Source organism: Musca autumnalis, unplaced genomic scaffold, assembly GCF_047663935.1.
Source record: "Musca autumnalis isolate F117 unplaced genomic scaffold, ASM4766393v1 scaffold_2, whole genome shotgun sequence".
NCBI classification, from domain to species: Eukaryota; Metazoa; Arthropoda; class Insecta; order Diptera; family Muscidae; genus Musca; species Musca autumnalis.
The window spans coordinates 30,401,396-30,418,628 of NW_027411755.1; the positions used below are offsets into that span (position 1 = coordinate 30,401,396).

Here is a 17,233-nt window from a genome sequence, read left to right on the forward strand (position 1 = left end):
GCCTAAAGCCGCTGGTAAAAATAAGAATTATGGACACTTAACTATTTCCACACGATGACGATTATCGGTAAATTTTGTCGTAAACTAGTTAGAGAATTGCACTATAGATTTCAATCTTAGAAAATTTGGAAAAATTTTTGTAAATTTATTATGAACCCCATTTTATGAATATTAAAGAGAACAATTGTCGAATTATTGCCGGTGGCTCGGTAGTAGCGGTAGGTGAGGAAAATCAAATGAGATGCACAACAAATATACACGCAACCAAAAAATATAAATTAAAATATTGCCACTTATTTTTAAGAATTTTCCATAATAAGAAACTTTATTCGACATCAACCTCTAGAATGTGTTAAAATATAAAGTTATCGAAAGAAACACAAGCACTACCCTAAGGCGTATAAGTACTGTCATCACGTATACGACACTGGCTAAATTTTTGATTTTTGTTTGAATATATTTTTTTTTGTAAATATGATATATAATTTTCTGTCAAAATCATATTTTGCCCTTACAGCAATGTTTCGCAGAGTACTTCAGTTATGTAAGACCTCTCTACAAGGGGCTTCGACTTTGTTGAAAACTATTTTCGGGGCTGGTTGATAGGAAATTGGTCCCATATTATTGAGTTAAGATAGAATAGGGCTTCACTGTCCTTGTCCCCTACGGAGTTTTCGTGGCAAATAGTTTTGTAATGAATTTTGGCCTCACGTTATGTGATCTCATTAGCAGCTTTTGGTTTTAAATTTTGCATGGTGGCTATAAACCTATTTATATTCTAATTTATTGTGCTAAAAATATTGTTTTAGAACTGATTTTAGGTATTCTTGAAAGTTTAACATTTGTTTGCAAATATGTCATCATGCCCCATTCGATTCTATTTCATTGTACTCCCAATAACCATTTAAAGTAATTAATTCTCGGAAATGATTTTAGTAAAAAAATATTTTATGTTTACTGTGCCCAACAGTTGTTAAAATTGTGATATAAAAGCTTAAATATTTCGGAACTAAAGTAAGTTTAGATATTTCGCTAACCAACCAATCATCATAATGAAATGTCTTCTTACCATTTTGGGACTATCGGCAATGGCCATATTAGCAGCAGCTAAACCACAGCCTTTTGGAGGGTATGATAACAATATATTTTAATTAAAAACTCATAATTAAAAAATTAATTAATTTTTTTAGGGGTACCGGTTATTTTAGTGGTCCAAACCCACCACCATAAATATTAAATATAATATCAATGTCAATTGTTTGTATTATTTTTGAATATTAATTCCAGCTAGATGTAGATCTACTCCCAAAAAAATTAATCAAACGGATTTTGAATGAGAAGAAAAATGAATAGTAACTTGAGTCGTATAAGTGTTGTTTGTAATTTATAAGCCACCATGTTTCGTTTATTGGACAAAAAAGGGGAATTTTTAGGAAGATTTTTAAACCGTTTTTGGGGAATAAAAAAATTTGGTACAACACACCTAACTATTTTGAGCGCATAGTACTGAATGTTTGAATAAATTCCAAGCTACTTTTATCGAATATAACCCAAATGTTTGTATGTTCTTTGGTTTTTGAAATATGTACACTAAATTTTAGTAATAATATGGTATTAAAAAAAGATCGACCAAGCTGAACCCTCCTTCATCAAGTATTCTAAACAATAACGGAATATAAATTAATAATAATGGAATAAATAAAATCCATGATTCCTTTATCAAATATTGTATGGTCTTTTGTAATCTCTTTAGCTTCCAAACAAATGTATAGGGAATTTTAGTACCATTCAGCAGAGAATATCGAATGGTAATATGTTTCCAGCAAGGGTTAAATGGATATTCATAATATTTTTTGGCAATTTAAAAATCTTTGGAATGTAAAGAATAAACATGTGGGATCGTGAGGCGTATAAGTAGTGTCGTCGAGTATACGCCACCGAGTACTTTCAGAAAAAGGTATTGATTTTGTGCAAACGTTTTTTTAAAGGAATCTATTCGAATCTAATAATTGGTAGCTTTGATCAGATGGCTCATGAATAAATATTCGTTGAAAACGAATTGGTCAAATGGCCCATGAAAAAATATTCTTTAACAAAAAATCCAAGTTTATTGACCAGATGTACCATGAAAAAATATGCTTTAAGAAATCCACGTTTATTGAACAGAAGGCCCATGAAAAATATTCTTTAAAAAATCCACGTTTATTAAAAAAATATTCTTTAAAAAGTCCATATTTATTGATCAGATGGCCCATGAAAAAATATTCTTTAAAAATCCACGATTATTGATAAGATGGCCAATGAAAAATATTCTTTAAAAAATCCACGTTTATTGTTGTGATGATGGATGAAAAATCCACGCTTTATTGTTGTGATGATGGATGAAAAAATATTCTTTAAAAAATCCACGCTTTATTGTTGTGATGATGGATGAAAAAATATTCTTTAAAAAATCCACGCTTTATTGTTGTGATGATGGATGAAAAAATATTCTTTAAAAAATCCACGCTTTATTGTTGTGATGATGGATGAAAAAATATTCTTTAAAAAATCCACGCTTTATTGTTGTGATGATGGATGAAAAAATATTCTTTAAAAAATCCACGCTTTATTGTTGTGATGATGGATGAAAAAATATTCTTTAAAAAATCCACGCTTTATTGTTGTGATGATGGATGAAAAAATATTCTTTAAAAAATCCACGCTTTATTGTTGTGATGATGGATGAAAAAATATTCTTTAAAAAATCCACGCTTTATTGTTGTGATGATGGATGAAAAAATATTCTTTAAAAAATCCACGCTTTATTGTTGTGATGATGGATGAAAAAATATTCTTTAAAAAATCCACGCTTTATTGTTGTGATGATGGATGAAAAAATATTCTTTAAAAAATCCACGCTTTATTGTTGTGATGATGGATGAAAAAATATTCTTTAAAAAATCCACGCTTTATTGTTGTGATGATGGATGAAAAAATATTCTTTAAAAAATCCACGCTTTATTGTTGTGATGATGGATGAAAAAATATTCTTTAAAAAATCCACGCTTTATTGTTGTGATGATGGATGAAAAAATATTCTTTAAAAAATCCACGCTTTATTGTTGTGATGATGGATGAAAAAATATTCTTTAAAAAATCCACGCTTTATTGTTGTGATGATGGATGAAAAAATATTCTTTAAAAAATCCACGCTTTATTGTTGTGATGATGGATGAAAAAATATTCTTTAAAAAATCCACGCTTTATTGTTGTGATGATGGATGAAAAAATATTCTTTAAAAAATCCACGCTTTATTGTTGTGATGATGGATGAAAAAATATTCTTTAAAAAATCCACGCTTTATTGTTGTGATGATGGATGAAAAAATATTCTTTAAAAAATCCACGCTTTATTGTTGTGATGATGGATGAAAAAATATTCTTTAAAAAATCCACGCTTTATTGTTGTGATGATGGATGAAAAAATATTCTTTAAAAAATCCACGCTTTATTGTTGTGATGATGGATGAAAAAATATTCTTTAAAAAATCCACGCTTTATTGTTGTGATGATGGATGAAAAAATATTCTTTAAAAAATCCACGCTTTATTGTTGTGATGATGGATGAAAAAATATTCTTTAAAAAATCCACGCTTTATTGTTGTGATGATGGATGAAAAAATATTCTTTAAAAAATCCACGCTTTATTGTTGTGATGATGGATGAAAAAATATTCTTTAAAAAATCCACGCTTTATTGTTGTGATGATGGATGAAAAAATATTCTTTAAAAAATCCACGCTTTATTGTTGTGATGATGGATGAAAAAATATTCTTTAAAAAATCCACGCTTTATTGTTGTGATGATGGATGAAAAAATATTCTTTAAAAAATCCACGCTTTATTGTTGTGATGATGGATGAAAAAATATTCTTTAAAAAATCCACGCTTTATTGTTGTGATGATGGATGAAAAAATATTCTTTAAAAAATCCACGCTTTATTGTTGTGATGATGGATGAAAAAATATTCTTTAAAAAATCCACGCTTTATTGTTGTGATGATGGATGAAAAAATATTCTTTAAAAAATCCACGCTTTATTGTTGTGATGATGGATGAAAAAATATTCTTTAAAAAATCCACGCTTTATTGTTGTGATGATGGATGAAAAAATATTCTTTAAAAAATCCACGCTTTATTGTTGTGATGATGGATGAAAAAATATTCTTTAAAAAATCCACGCTTTATTGTTGTGATGATGGATGAAAAAATATTCTTTAAAAAATCCACGCTTTATTGTTGTGATGATGGATGAAAAAATATTCTTTAAAAAATCCACGCTTTATTGTTGTGATGATGGATGAAAAAATATTCTTTAAAAAATCCACGCTTTATTGTTGTGATGATGGATGAAAAAATATTCTTTAAAAAATCCACGCTTTATTGTTGTGATGATGGATGAAAAAATATTCTTTAAAAAATCCACGCTTTATTGTTGTGATGATGGATGAAAAAATATTCTTTAAAAAATCCACGCTTTATTGTTGTGATGATGGATGAAAAAATATTCTTTAAAAAATCCACGCTTTATTGTTGTGATGATGGATGAAAAAATATTCTTTAAAAAATCCACGCTTTATTGTTGTGATGATGGATGAAAAAATATTCTTTAAAAAATCCACGCTTTATTGTTGTGATGATGGATGAAAAAATATTCTTTAAAAAATCCACGCTTTATTGTTGTGATGATGGATGAAAAAATATTCTTTAAAAAATCCACGCTTTATTGTTGTGATGATGGATGAAAAAATATTCTTTAAAAAATCCACGCTTTATTGTTGTGATGATGGATGAAAAAATATTCTTTAAAAAATCCACGCTTTATTGTTGTGATGATGGATGAAAAAATATTCTTTAAAAAATCCACGCTTTATTGTTGTGATGATGGATGAAAAAATATTCTTTAAAAAATCCACGCTTTATTGTTGTGATGATGGATGAAAAAATATTCTTTAAAAAATCCACGCTTTATTGTTGTGATGATGGATGAAAAAATATTCTTTAAAAAATCCACGCTTTATTGTTGTGATGATGGATGAAAAAATATTCTTTAAAAAATCCACGCTTTATTGTTGTGATGATGGATGAAAAAATATTCTTTAAAAAATCCACGCTTTATTGTTGTGATGATGGATGAAAAAATATTCTTTAAAAAATCCACGCTTTATTGTTGTGATGATGGATGAAAAAATATTCTTTAAAAAATCCACGCTTTATTGTTGTGATGATGGATGAAAAAATATTCTTTAAAAAATCCACGCTTTATTGTTGTGATGATGGATGAAAAAATATTCTTTAAAAAATCCACGCTTTATTGTTGTGATGATGGATGAAAAAATATTCTTTAAAAAATCCACGCTTTATTGTTGTGATGATGGATGAAAAAATATTCTTTAAAAAATCCACGCTTTATTGTTGTGATGATGGATGAAAAAATATTCTTTAAAAAATCCACGCTTTATTGTTGTGATGATGGATGAAAAAATATTCTTTAAAAAATCCACGCTTTATTGTTGTGATGATGGATGAAAAAATATTCTTTAAAAAATCCACGCTTTATTGTTGTGATGATGGATGAAAAAATATTCTTTAAAAAATCCACGCTTTATTGTTGTGATGATGGATGAAAAAATATTCTTTAAAAAATCCACGCTTTATTGTTGTGATGATGGATGAAAAAATATTCTTTAAAAAATCCACGCTTTATTGTTGTGATGATGGATGAAAAAATATTCTTTAAAAAATCCACGCTTTATTGTTGTGATGATGGATGAAAAAATATTCTTTAAAAAATCCACGCTTTATTGTTGTGATGATGGATGAAAAAATATTCTTTAAAAAATCCACGCTTTATTGTTGTGATGATGGATGAAAAAATATTCTTTAAAAAATCCACGCTTTATTGTTGTGATGATGGATGAAAAAATATTCTTTAAAAAATCCACGCTTTATTGTTGTGATGATGGATGAAAAAATATTCTTTAAAAAATCCACGCTTTATTGTTGTGATGATGGATGAAAAAATATTCTTTAAAAAATCCACGCTTTATTGTTGTGATGATGGATGAAAAAATATTCTTTAAAAAATCCACGCTTTATTGTTGTGATGATGGATGAAAAAATATTCTTTAAAAAATCCACGCTTTATTGTTGTGATGATAGATGAAAAAATATTCTTTAAAAAATCCACGCTTTATTGTTGTGATGATGGATGAAAAAATATTCTTTAAAAAATCCACGCTTTATTGTTGTGATGATGGATGAAAAAATATTCTTTAAAAAATCCACGCTTTATTGTTGTGATGATGGATGAAAAAATATTCTTTAAAAAATCCACGCTTTATTGTTGTGATGATGGATGAAAAAATATTCTTTAAAAAATCCACGCTTTATTGTTGTGATTATGGATGAAAAAATATTCTTTAAAAAATCAACGTTTATTGTTGTGATGATGGATGAAAAAATATTCTTTAAAAAATCCACGTTTATTGTTGTGATGATGGATGAAAAATCCACGCTTTATTGTTGTGATGATGGATGAAAAAATATTCTTTAAAAAATCCACGCTTTATTGTTGTGATGATGGATGAAAAAATATTCTTTAAAAAATCCACGCTTTATTGTTGTGATGATGGATGAAAAAATATTCTTTAAAAAATCCACGCTTTATTGTTGTGATGATGGATGAAAAAATATTCTTTAAAAAATCCACGCTTTATTGTTGTGATGATGGATGAAAAAATATTCTTTAAAAAATCAACGTTTATTGTTGTGATGATGGATGAAAAAATATTCTTTAAAAAATCCACGTTTATTGTTGTGATGATGGATGAAAAATCCACGCTTTATTGTTGTGATGATGGATGAAAAAATATTCTTTAAAAAATCCACGTTTATTGTTGTGATGATGGATGAAAAATCCACGCTTTATTGTTGTGATGATGGATGAAAAAATATTCTTTAAAAAATCCACGCTTTATTGTTGTGATGATGGATGAAAAAATATTCTTTAAAAAATCCACGCTTTATTGTTGTGATGATGGATGAAAAAATATTCTTTAAAAAATCCACGCTTTATTGTTGTGATGATGGATGAAAAAATATTCTTTAAAAAATCCACGCTTTATTGTTGTGATGATGGATGAAAAAATATTCTTTAAAAAATCCACGCTTTATTGTTGTGATGATGGATGAAAAAATATTCTTTAAAAAATCCACGCTTTATTGTTGTGATGATGGATGAAAAAATATTCTTTAAAAAATCCACGCTTTATTGTTGTGATGATGGATGAAAAAATATTCTTTAAAAAATCCACGCTTTATTGTTGTGATGATGGATGAAAAAATATTCTTTAAAAAATCCACGCTTTATTGTTGTGATGATGGATGAAAAAATATTCTTTAAAAAATCCACGCTTTATTGTTGTGATGATGGATGAAAAAATATTCTTTAAAAAATCCACGCTTTATTGTTGTGATGATGGATGAAAAAATATTCTTTAAAAAATCCACGCTTTATTGTTGTGATGATGGATGAAAAAATATTCTTTAAAAAATCCACGCTTTATTGTTGTGATGATGGATGAAAAAATATTCTTTAAAAAATCCACGCTTTATTGTTGTGATGATGGATGAAAAAATATTCTTTAAAAAATCCACGCTTTATTGTTGTGATGATGGATGAAAAAATATTCTTTAAAAAATCCACGCTTTATTGTTGTGATGATGGATGAAAAAATATTCTTTAAAAAATCCACGCTTTATTGTTGTGATGATGGATGAAAAAATATTCTTTAAAAAATCCACGCTTTATTGTTGTGATGATGGATGAAAAAATATTCTTTAAAAAATCCACGCTTTATTGTTGTGATGATGGATGAAAAAATATTCTTTAAAAAATCCACGCTTTATTGTTGTGATGATGGATGAAAAAATATTCTTTAAAAAATCCACGCTTTATTGTTGTGATGATGGATGAAAAAATATTCTTTAAAAAATCCACGCTTTATTGTTGTGATGATGGATGAAAAAATATTCTTTAAAAAATCCACGCTTTATTGTTGTGATGATGGATGAAAAAATATTCTTTAAAAAATCCACGCTTTATTGTTGTGATGATGGATGAAAAAATATTCTTTAAAAAATCCACGCTTTATTGTTGTGATGATGGATGAAAAAATATTCTTTAAAAAATCCACGCTTTATTGTTGTGATGATGGATGAAAAAATATTCTTTAAAAAATCCACGCTTTATTGTTGTGATGATGGATGAAAAAATATTCTTTAAAAAATCCACGCTTTATTGTTGTGATGATGGATGAAAAAATATTCTTTAAAAAATCCACGCTTTATTGTTGTGATGATGGATGAAAAAATATTCTTTAAAAAATCCACGCTTTATTGTTGTGATGATGGATGAAAAAATATTCTTTAAAAAATCCACGCTTTATTGTTGTGATGATGGATGAAAAAATATTCTTTAAAAAATCCACGCTTTATTGTTGTGATGATGGATGAAAAAATATTCTTTAAAAAATCCACGCTTTATTGTTGTGATGATGGATGAAAAAATATTCTTTAAAAAATCCACGCTTTATTGTTGTGATGATGGATGAAAAAATATTCTTTAAAAAATCCACGCTTTATTGTTGTGATGATGGATGAAAAAATATTCTTTAAAAAATCCACGCTTTATTGTTGTGATGATGGATGAAAAAATATTCTTTAAAAAATCCACGCTTTATTGTTGTGATGATGGATGAAAAAATATTCTTTAAAAAATCCACGCTTATTGTTGTGATGATGGATGAAAAAATATTCTTTAAAAAATCCACGCTTTATTGTTGTGATGATGGATGAAAAAATATTCTTTAAAAAATCCACGCTTTATTGTTGTGATGATGGATGAAAAAATATTCTTTAAAAAATCCACGCTTTATTGTTGTGATGATGGATGAAAAAATATTCTTTAAAAAATCCACGCTTTATTGTTGTGATGATGGATGAAAAAATATTCTTTAAAAAATCCACGCTTTATTGTTGTGATGATGGATGAAAAAATATTCTTTAAAAAATCCACGCTTTATTGTTGTGATGATGGATGAAAAAATATTCTTTAAAAAATCCACGCTTTATTGTTGTGATGATGGATGAAAAAATATTCTTTAAAAAATCCACGCTTTATTGTTGTGATGATGGATGAAAAAATATTCTTTAAAAAATCCACGCTTTATTGTTGTGATGATGGATGAAAAAATATTCTTTAAAAAATCCACGCTTTATTGTTGTGATGATGGATGAAAAAATATTCTTTAAAAAATCCACGCTTTATTGTTGTGATGATGGATGAAAAAATATTCTTTAAAAAATCCACGCTTTATTGTTGTGATGATGGATGAAAAAATATTCTTTAAAAAATCCACGCTTTATTGTTGTGATGATGGATGAAAAAATATTCTTTAAAAAATCCACGCTTTATTGTTGTGATGATGGATGAAAAAATATTCTTTAAAAAATCCACGCTTTATTGTTGTGATGATGGATGAAAAAATATTCTTTAAAAAATCCACGCTTTATTGTTGTGATGATGGATGAAAAAATATTCTTTAAAAAATCCACGCTTTATTGTTGTGATGATGGATGAAAAAATATTCTTTAAAAAATCCACGCTTTATTGTTGTGATGATGGATGAAAAAATATTCTTTAAAAAATCCACGCTTTATTGTTGTGATGATGGATGAAAAAATATTCTTTAAAAAATCCACGCTTTATTGTTGTGATGATGGATGAAAAAATATTCTTTAAAAAATCCACGCTTTATTGTTGTGATGATGGATGAAAAAATATTCTTTAAAAAATCCACGCTTTATTGTTGTGATGATGGATGAAAAAATATTCTTTAAAAAATCCACGCTTTATTGTTGTGATGATGGATGAAAAAATATTCTTTAAAAAATCCACGCTTTATTGTTGTGATGATGGATGAAAAAATATTCTTTAAAAAATCCACGCTTTATTGTTGTGATGATGGATGAAAAAATATTCTTTAAAAAATCCACGCTTTATTGTTGTGATGATGGATGAAAAAATATTCTTTAAAAAATCCACGCTTTATTGTTGTGATGATGGATGAAAAAATATTCTTTAAAAAATCCACGCTTTATTGTTGTGATGATGGATGAAAAAATATTCTTTAAAAAATCCACGCTTTATTGTTGTGATGATGGATGAAAAAATATTCTTTAAAAAATCCACGCTTTATTGTTGTGATGATGGATGAAAAAATATTCTTTAAAAAATCCACGCTTTATTGTTGTGATGATGGATGAAAAAATATTCTTTAAAAAATCCACGCTTTATTGTTGTGATGATGGATGAAAAAATATTCTTTAAAAAATCCACGCTTTATTGTTGTGATGATGGATGAAAAAATATTCTTTAAAAAATCCACGCTTTATTGTTGTGATGATGGATGAAAAAATATTCTTTAAAAAATCCACGCTTTATTGTTGTGATGATGGATGAAAAAATATTCTTTAAAAAATCCACGCTTTATTGTTGTGATGATGGATGAAAAAATATTCTTTAAAAAATCCACGCTTTATTGTTGTGATGATGGATGAAAAAATATTCTTTAAAAAATCCACGCTTTATTGTTGTGATGATGGATGAAAAAATATTCTTTAAAAAATCCACGCTTTATTGTTGTGATGATGGATGAAAAAATATTCTTTAAAAAATCCACGCTTTATTGTTGTGATAATGGATGAAAAAATATTCTTTAAAAAATCCACGCTTTATTGTTGTGATGATGGATGAAAAAATATTCTTTAAAAAATCCACGCTTTATTGTTGTGATGATGGATGAAAAAATATTCTTTAAAAAATCCACGCTTTATTGTTGTGATGATGGATGAAAAAATATTCTTTAAAAAATCCACGCTTTATTGTTGTGATGATGGATGAAAAAATATTCTTTAAAAAATCCACGCTTTATTGTTGTGATGATGGATGAAAAAATATTCTTTAAAAAATCCACGCTTTATTGTTGTGATGATGGATGAAAAAATATTCTTTAAAAAATCCACGCTTTATTGTTGTGATGATGGATGAAAAAATATTCTTTAAAAAATCCACGCTTTATTGTTGTGATGATGGATGAAAAAATATTCTTTAAAAAATCCACGCTTTATTGTTGTGATGATGGATGAAAAAATATTCTTTAAAAAATCCACGCTTTATTGTTGTGATGATGGATGAAAAAATATTCTTTAAAAAATCCACGCTTTATTGTTGTGATGATGGATGAAAAAATATTCTTTAAAAAATCCACGTTTATTGTTGTGACGATGGATGAAAAAATATTCTTTAAAAAATCAACGTTTATTGTTTTGATGGCACTTGAAAAAATAGTCCAATTAAATTTAATTTATTCCCGCTCTCAATATATTATTTTTGTGGCAATTAATTCTGGGCCATGCATTTAGAAAAATATATATTTTTAATTATTTATGTCCAATTTCTGTCTAAGTTTTAGATATAAAAGCTTAAGTATTTTCGAACTAAAGTAAGTTGATCTATTTCGTTAACCAACCAACAACCGTCGTCATGAAATTTCTATTTGCCATTTTGGGACTATCAGCAATGGTAATATTGGCAGCAGCTAAACCACAGGGTGGTTTTCCATTAATGGCAATGTATGTAACATTATATTTTAATTACAAACTCATGGTTAAATAATTAATTATTTAATTATTTTTTTCAGGGGTCCTAACAAGATTTAAATCTACCTTCAGAAAATGTAAATTTAAATTAAAAATGATTTTGAATTAGAAGAAAAATAAATAATGCTCTTGAAGCGAGCTTTTATTCCCCATTACGACAGTCCATGTTTTTTTTCGGAAAATCGGATAAAAATTATGTTTTTGGTCCATTTCACCTGCTAAATATTTCACCATCGTCACCAATAGAAATAGCGATCTATTCTGGTCTGAACCCGACCTCCATACAAAATTTCCTAACGATCGGTTCATAATTGCGGCGTGGAGTTTGATTACAATTTATAATGGACAGACGGACGGACGGACACTCATCTTAAAATCGCTTTATCTCGTCGAGATATGATGATTGGTATACCACATTGGGGATCTCCGACGAATATTTCGCGGTGTTACATGCATTTTTACCAAAACAAACTTATAATACCCTTTCCACATAGTGGTGTAGGGTATAAAAACAGACGAAGTTGTGTCATCATATTGTGAGAATTGATGTGGGTATTCTAACTAAAAAAAGTAATTTGCATTCCAAATTGCTGTTGATTCCCGCATTTGGCGAGGCTTGAAGTAGTGAAGGAGAACATATTGCAACTTAATGTCAATTGATAAAGTCCAAAAATGCCATGCACCTACAATCTATCTTGAGTTCAGCTCAAATAAGAAATATTCCAGATTTTCCACGGAAGTAGGTTAGGGTTACATTATATTGAATTATAACACAATTTTTAATTAATTTAAATAATCTAATTTACGTAATCGGTGGTGTATTTTTAACCACAATCCATATAGGCCTTCAAGCTTACTTACTTACTTAGCTGGCCTTTTACAGAACATTTGTTCCATAAGCCGAACTAAGAAAAAATCTCCAATCCTCTCTGTTTGCTGCTGTATTTTCCCAATCTGGGATATGTAGCTTTCTGATATCAGGTTTCACTTGTTCGCTCCAACTAAGCTTTGGCCTTCCAGATCTGCGAGAACCTCCATGCGGCCCGTATTTATACGCCTTTTTAGCGGTTTCATCATCACTCATTCTTATAACATGGCCTAGCCATCGCAATCGTTGTATCTCGATTTGTTCAACTACATTGATGTCATTCTATAGTTGGTACAGCTCGTTGTTCATACGACGCCGATATTCGCCGTCAACACCGATTGGCCCGTAGATCTTTCGAAGAATTTTTCTCTCGAACACACCAAGCACTGCCTTATCTGCTTGGGCAAGTACCCATGCTTCGGAACCATACATTAGCACGGGTAGTATCAGTGTTTTGTAAAGTGTTACTTTTGTTTGACGAGAGGTGGCTTTATTCCTAAACTGCTTACTCAGCCCAAAGTAGCATCTGTTAGCCAACACTATTCTTCTTCGTATTTCACAACTGATGTTATTTGTTGTGTTTATGGCGGTGCCGAGGTAGACGAAGTCCTTTACTACCTCAAAGTTGTAGGTACCAACATTCACAAATGGTGCGGGGTTTGTGGTAATATTACGCGTCGATACCATCAACTTGGTTTTTTCACCGTTTACTGCCAGACCAACTTTAGCAGATTCTCTTTCGACTTTTGTAAAGGTGTCAGTTACTTCCTTTACCGAACGACCCATGATGTCAATGTCGTCGGCATAAGCCAGTAACATATGGCTGTTCGTGTATATCGTTCCATTTCTTTTGACCTTCGCGTCTCGTATGACCTTTTCCAGCAGGATGTTGAATAGATCACACGACAGGCCGTCTCCTTGTCTGAAACCTCTTTTGGTAATAAACTCTTCGGAGAGGTTCTTTCCTATTTTAACTGAGGATCTCGTCTCAGTTAATGTCATTCTACAAATCCGAATGAGCTTTGCATGGCTTGGAACACCTTTGAACGTATAGGGCGGTCGAATGCTGCTTTATAATCGACAAAAAGATGGAAGGTGTCGATCTGCATTTCTTGGGTCTTTTCAAGGATTTGTCTCAAGGTAAATATCTGGTCAATGGTGGATTTGCCAGGTCTAAAGCCGCACTGATAGGGTCCAATAATTTCATTGACCATAGGCTTTAGTCTCTCACACAATATGCCAGATACTATCTTATATGCAATAGGGAGCAGACTTATGCCCCTGTAATTGGAGCACACAGTCTTATCACGCTTCTTGTGGACTGGACATAGGATGCTCACGTTCCAATCGTCGGGTACGCGTTCTTCCTGCCAGATGGTGCTAACTAGCTGATGCATACACCTTATCAGCGTGTCGCCTCCGGTTTTGAACAGCTCGGCTGGTAGGCCATCTGCTCCTGCCGCCTTATTATTCTTCAGCCGGTTTATTGCTGTCCTTACCTCATCTTGGCTGGGCGGTATACATTCAATACCATCTTCTGTGATTGGATCTGTGGTATCTTCGCCGTCTTCACTGCTATCGGATACCAACAGTTTGGAAAAATGTTCTTTCCATATCCTGAGCACACTATCTGTATCAGTTACCAAATTACCTTGTTGGTCTCTACAGGAGGATATGCCTGTACCAAAGCCATCAGTTTGATGCTTCACTCTTTGGTAGAATTTTCGGACTTCGTTCTGTCTCCTGTACATCTCTATTTGTTCACATTCCCTCTTTTCCATCTCTCTCTTTTTCCTGCGGAAAAGACGTTTCTCCTCTCTCCTTTTTTCCCGATACCTCTCTCGTGCGCTACGCGTTGCTACTGATTGTAAAGTAGCCATATATGCCGCATTTTTTTCTTCGGTACCAGCACGGCACTCCTGGTCATACCATGGATTCCTTGGTGGAGGTCTCTGGTATCCAAGTATGGATTTTGCGGCTGTTTGCATGGAGTGGGCAATGCTTTGCCATTGCGCTGATATGTTATCGGGATGACTAGTGCTTTGATTAAGCAATTGGGCTAGTTGAGTGGAATATGCTGTGGCTATCTGTTGTGATTGCAGCTTACCGATGTCTTACTTTCGTGTTGTGTCAGTTCGTACTTTGTTTGCTACGTTTAAGCGGGTACGTACCTTTGCTGCAACAAGGTAGTGGTCCGAATCAATGTTTGCGCCTCGGAACGATCGTACATCCAACACGCTCGATGAATGTCTTCCATCTATCACAACATGATCAATTTGATTTCTTGTTTTCTGATCTGGAGACAGCCAGGTGCCCTTATGAATATCGAGATGATTAAATCTGGTACTGCTAACTACCATGTTTTTTGCAGCTGCAAAGTCTATCAGCCTCATACCATTGTCAGATGTTTCACTGTGGAGGCTGAATTTCCCGACTGTTGGGCCAAAGATATTCTCCTTTCGAATTTTGGCATTAAAATCGCCTAGAATGATTTTAATGTCATGGGCAGGGCAACGGTCATATGTTTCTTCTAAGCGCTCGTAAAATATATCTTTGGTCTGTTCGTCCTTTTCTTCAGTGGGAGCATGAGCGCAAATAAAGCTGATGTTGAAGAATTTAGCTTTTATTCGAATTGCAGCAAGATAAATCCTGGGCTTTGCCATGTTAAAACCGGTCAGGACCGTTGCTTGGTATCTTCCATCCCCTACGTCACCCGCCAGCTAATAATACAATAATTCATTTTCCGAACTAGGTAATGTGTGAGTGAGGATGCTATAGCAAAGAATTCTTTTGAATTCATATCTGCGGAAGGTAAAAGCACCAGAACATGAATATAACTGAAATGGAAAAAATCGATTTTCTTCTAAAGAGACCAATGCGGAAAAATAGCATACCCAAATCTGTCAAAAGCTGACAAAGGTGTCTCATCATATTGTGATGATGGATGAGGGTATTCTAACTAAAAAAAAAGTAATTTCCATTTCAAATTGTTGATGGTTTCAGCAGTAGGGTAAGATCGAAATATCAACGAAAAGCTTGAGTAAAGGAGAATGTATTTCAACTTGAGGTCAATTGAAAATGCAATACAAAAATTCGGTGCCTCGAGCATATCTTGAGTTTAGCTCCAAGAAAAAAGATTTCAGAGTTGGAAGTAGGCTAGTGTGAGGACTACATTGTATTAAATTTTAATAACGTTTTTTGAAACGCTTTTCTTAAACCTATTATTTTTTCTACTTAAGTAATCGGTGGTGTATACTTAACGACAATCCGTATACGCCTCCAGGCACTACAGGGTTTTTCTTGTGATTCGAAGACTTTTAGATAAACCTAAAATATTCTGAAGACCTATTTAAATTTTGAGAGAAATGTATATTCAGAGGGTACGTTCATATATTAGTCAATGCATTTCTTTAACCCTTTTAATCTAATATAGTGTTGAAAACTCTTACAAACATCAACAATAACATGGGAGTAATATAATGGCTTCATATAAAGTATGGCATATGTCAACATATTTAAAAGTTGAAGAACGCAACGATTTCCCTCGTTAGGTCACGTTGTGGCAAAACAAGCTGGTACAGAAATTCGTGGTACATATTTCAGGAAATGAAATCAAATTCTTTCCCGATATAGGCATTTCTGCAAGTACTTTCGTAAAAGAAAGGAAGGAAACGAATTATTCCATTATTGTATTATCTGATATTTCCTGCTTACCTGTATTAAAAGTCCATGAACTTAAAAAAAAAACTTACCAACAAATTTGATAATATCATACTAAAAGAGCTTAGAATCTATACTGCGCTTGGTAGCAAGAACAAACATTTTATACTAGACACCGAAAATAGTTAAGTGTGGTGTGCTATTTTTTTTTATTCCAAGGAAAGAAAGATTTAAAACTCTTTCTAAACACAACTCACTTTTGTCCACTAAATGAAACATGGTGGCGTATATATTACAACAGCACTTATACGCCTCAAAGTATTCTTCGATTTTCTTAATATTCAAAAATCATTTTAATTTTAATGTTCGAAAAGTTGATTCACATCTTGTAGAAAGTGATATTTAAAAAATAATACAATCAAATGGCAATATTGTTTTTATATTATGGTTCTAGTGGTGTGATTGGACCACCACGGTTGTATAGATCACGCCTGAAAAAAAATATTCTATGCTTAGTTAACTATGGGCTTGTTATTTATTAATAATTTTATCATACCAGCCCACTGGAAACTGAGCTGCTGCCAAAATTACCATTGCTGATAGTCCCAAAATAGATAACAGAAATTTCATGCTGATGTTTGGTTAGTTAACGAATTAAATCAAATTAATTTTGCTCGTAAATACTTCAGCTTTTATATCCAAAATTTAAACAACAGGAGGGCAAAAAATTAACATATTTTTGCTAAAGGCATGGCCGAGATTTAATTACTATAAGGCATTAATAAGAACACAATGAAATAGAATCTAATGGGACATGACATATAATATTAAACTTCCAATAATATCTAAAATCTGTTTCAAAATTATATTTTTTACCATAATAATGGAGGATGTGAATTGTTTTACAGGCACCACTTAAACTTACTGCCAACAAGATTAT

General features: G+C 30.7%; 4 long non-coding RNA genes across 5 annotated transcripts in view; 2 read left to right on the plus strand and 2 right to left on the minus strand.

Moving 5' to 3' along the window:
• Positions 1 to 17,233, minus strand: part of LOC141393851 (uncharacterized) — a 394,506-nt gene that overhangs the window by 92,066 nt on the left and 285,207 nt on the right. The gene's annotated exons all lie outside the window — the stretch shown is intronic.
• LOC141392662 (uncharacterized) lies at positions 896 to 1,370 on the plus strand. Its single transcript, XR_012409836.1, has 2 exons — positions 896 to 1,129; positions 1,191 to 1,370. It is a non-coding gene; the product is annotated as an uncharacterized lncRNA (long non-coding RNA).
• LOC141392663 (uncharacterized) lies at positions 11,419 to 11,920 on the plus strand. Its single transcript, XR_012409837.1, has 2 exons — positions 11,419 to 11,738; positions 11,807 to 11,920. It is a non-coding gene; the product is annotated as an uncharacterized lncRNA (long non-coding RNA).
• LOC141392664 (uncharacterized) lies at positions 16,623 to 17,214 on the minus strand. Of its 2 annotated transcripts, none has more exons than XR_012409839.1 (3): positions 17,170 to 17,214; positions 16,850 to 17,097; positions 16,623 to 16,784 (listed from the first exon to the last, which is right to left on the minus strand). It is a non-coding gene; the product is annotated as an uncharacterized lncRNA (long non-coding RNA). The 2 variants fall into 2 exon arrangements; XR_012409838.1 differs by having other exon boundaries at positions 16,850 to 17,061; positions 17,170 to 17,184.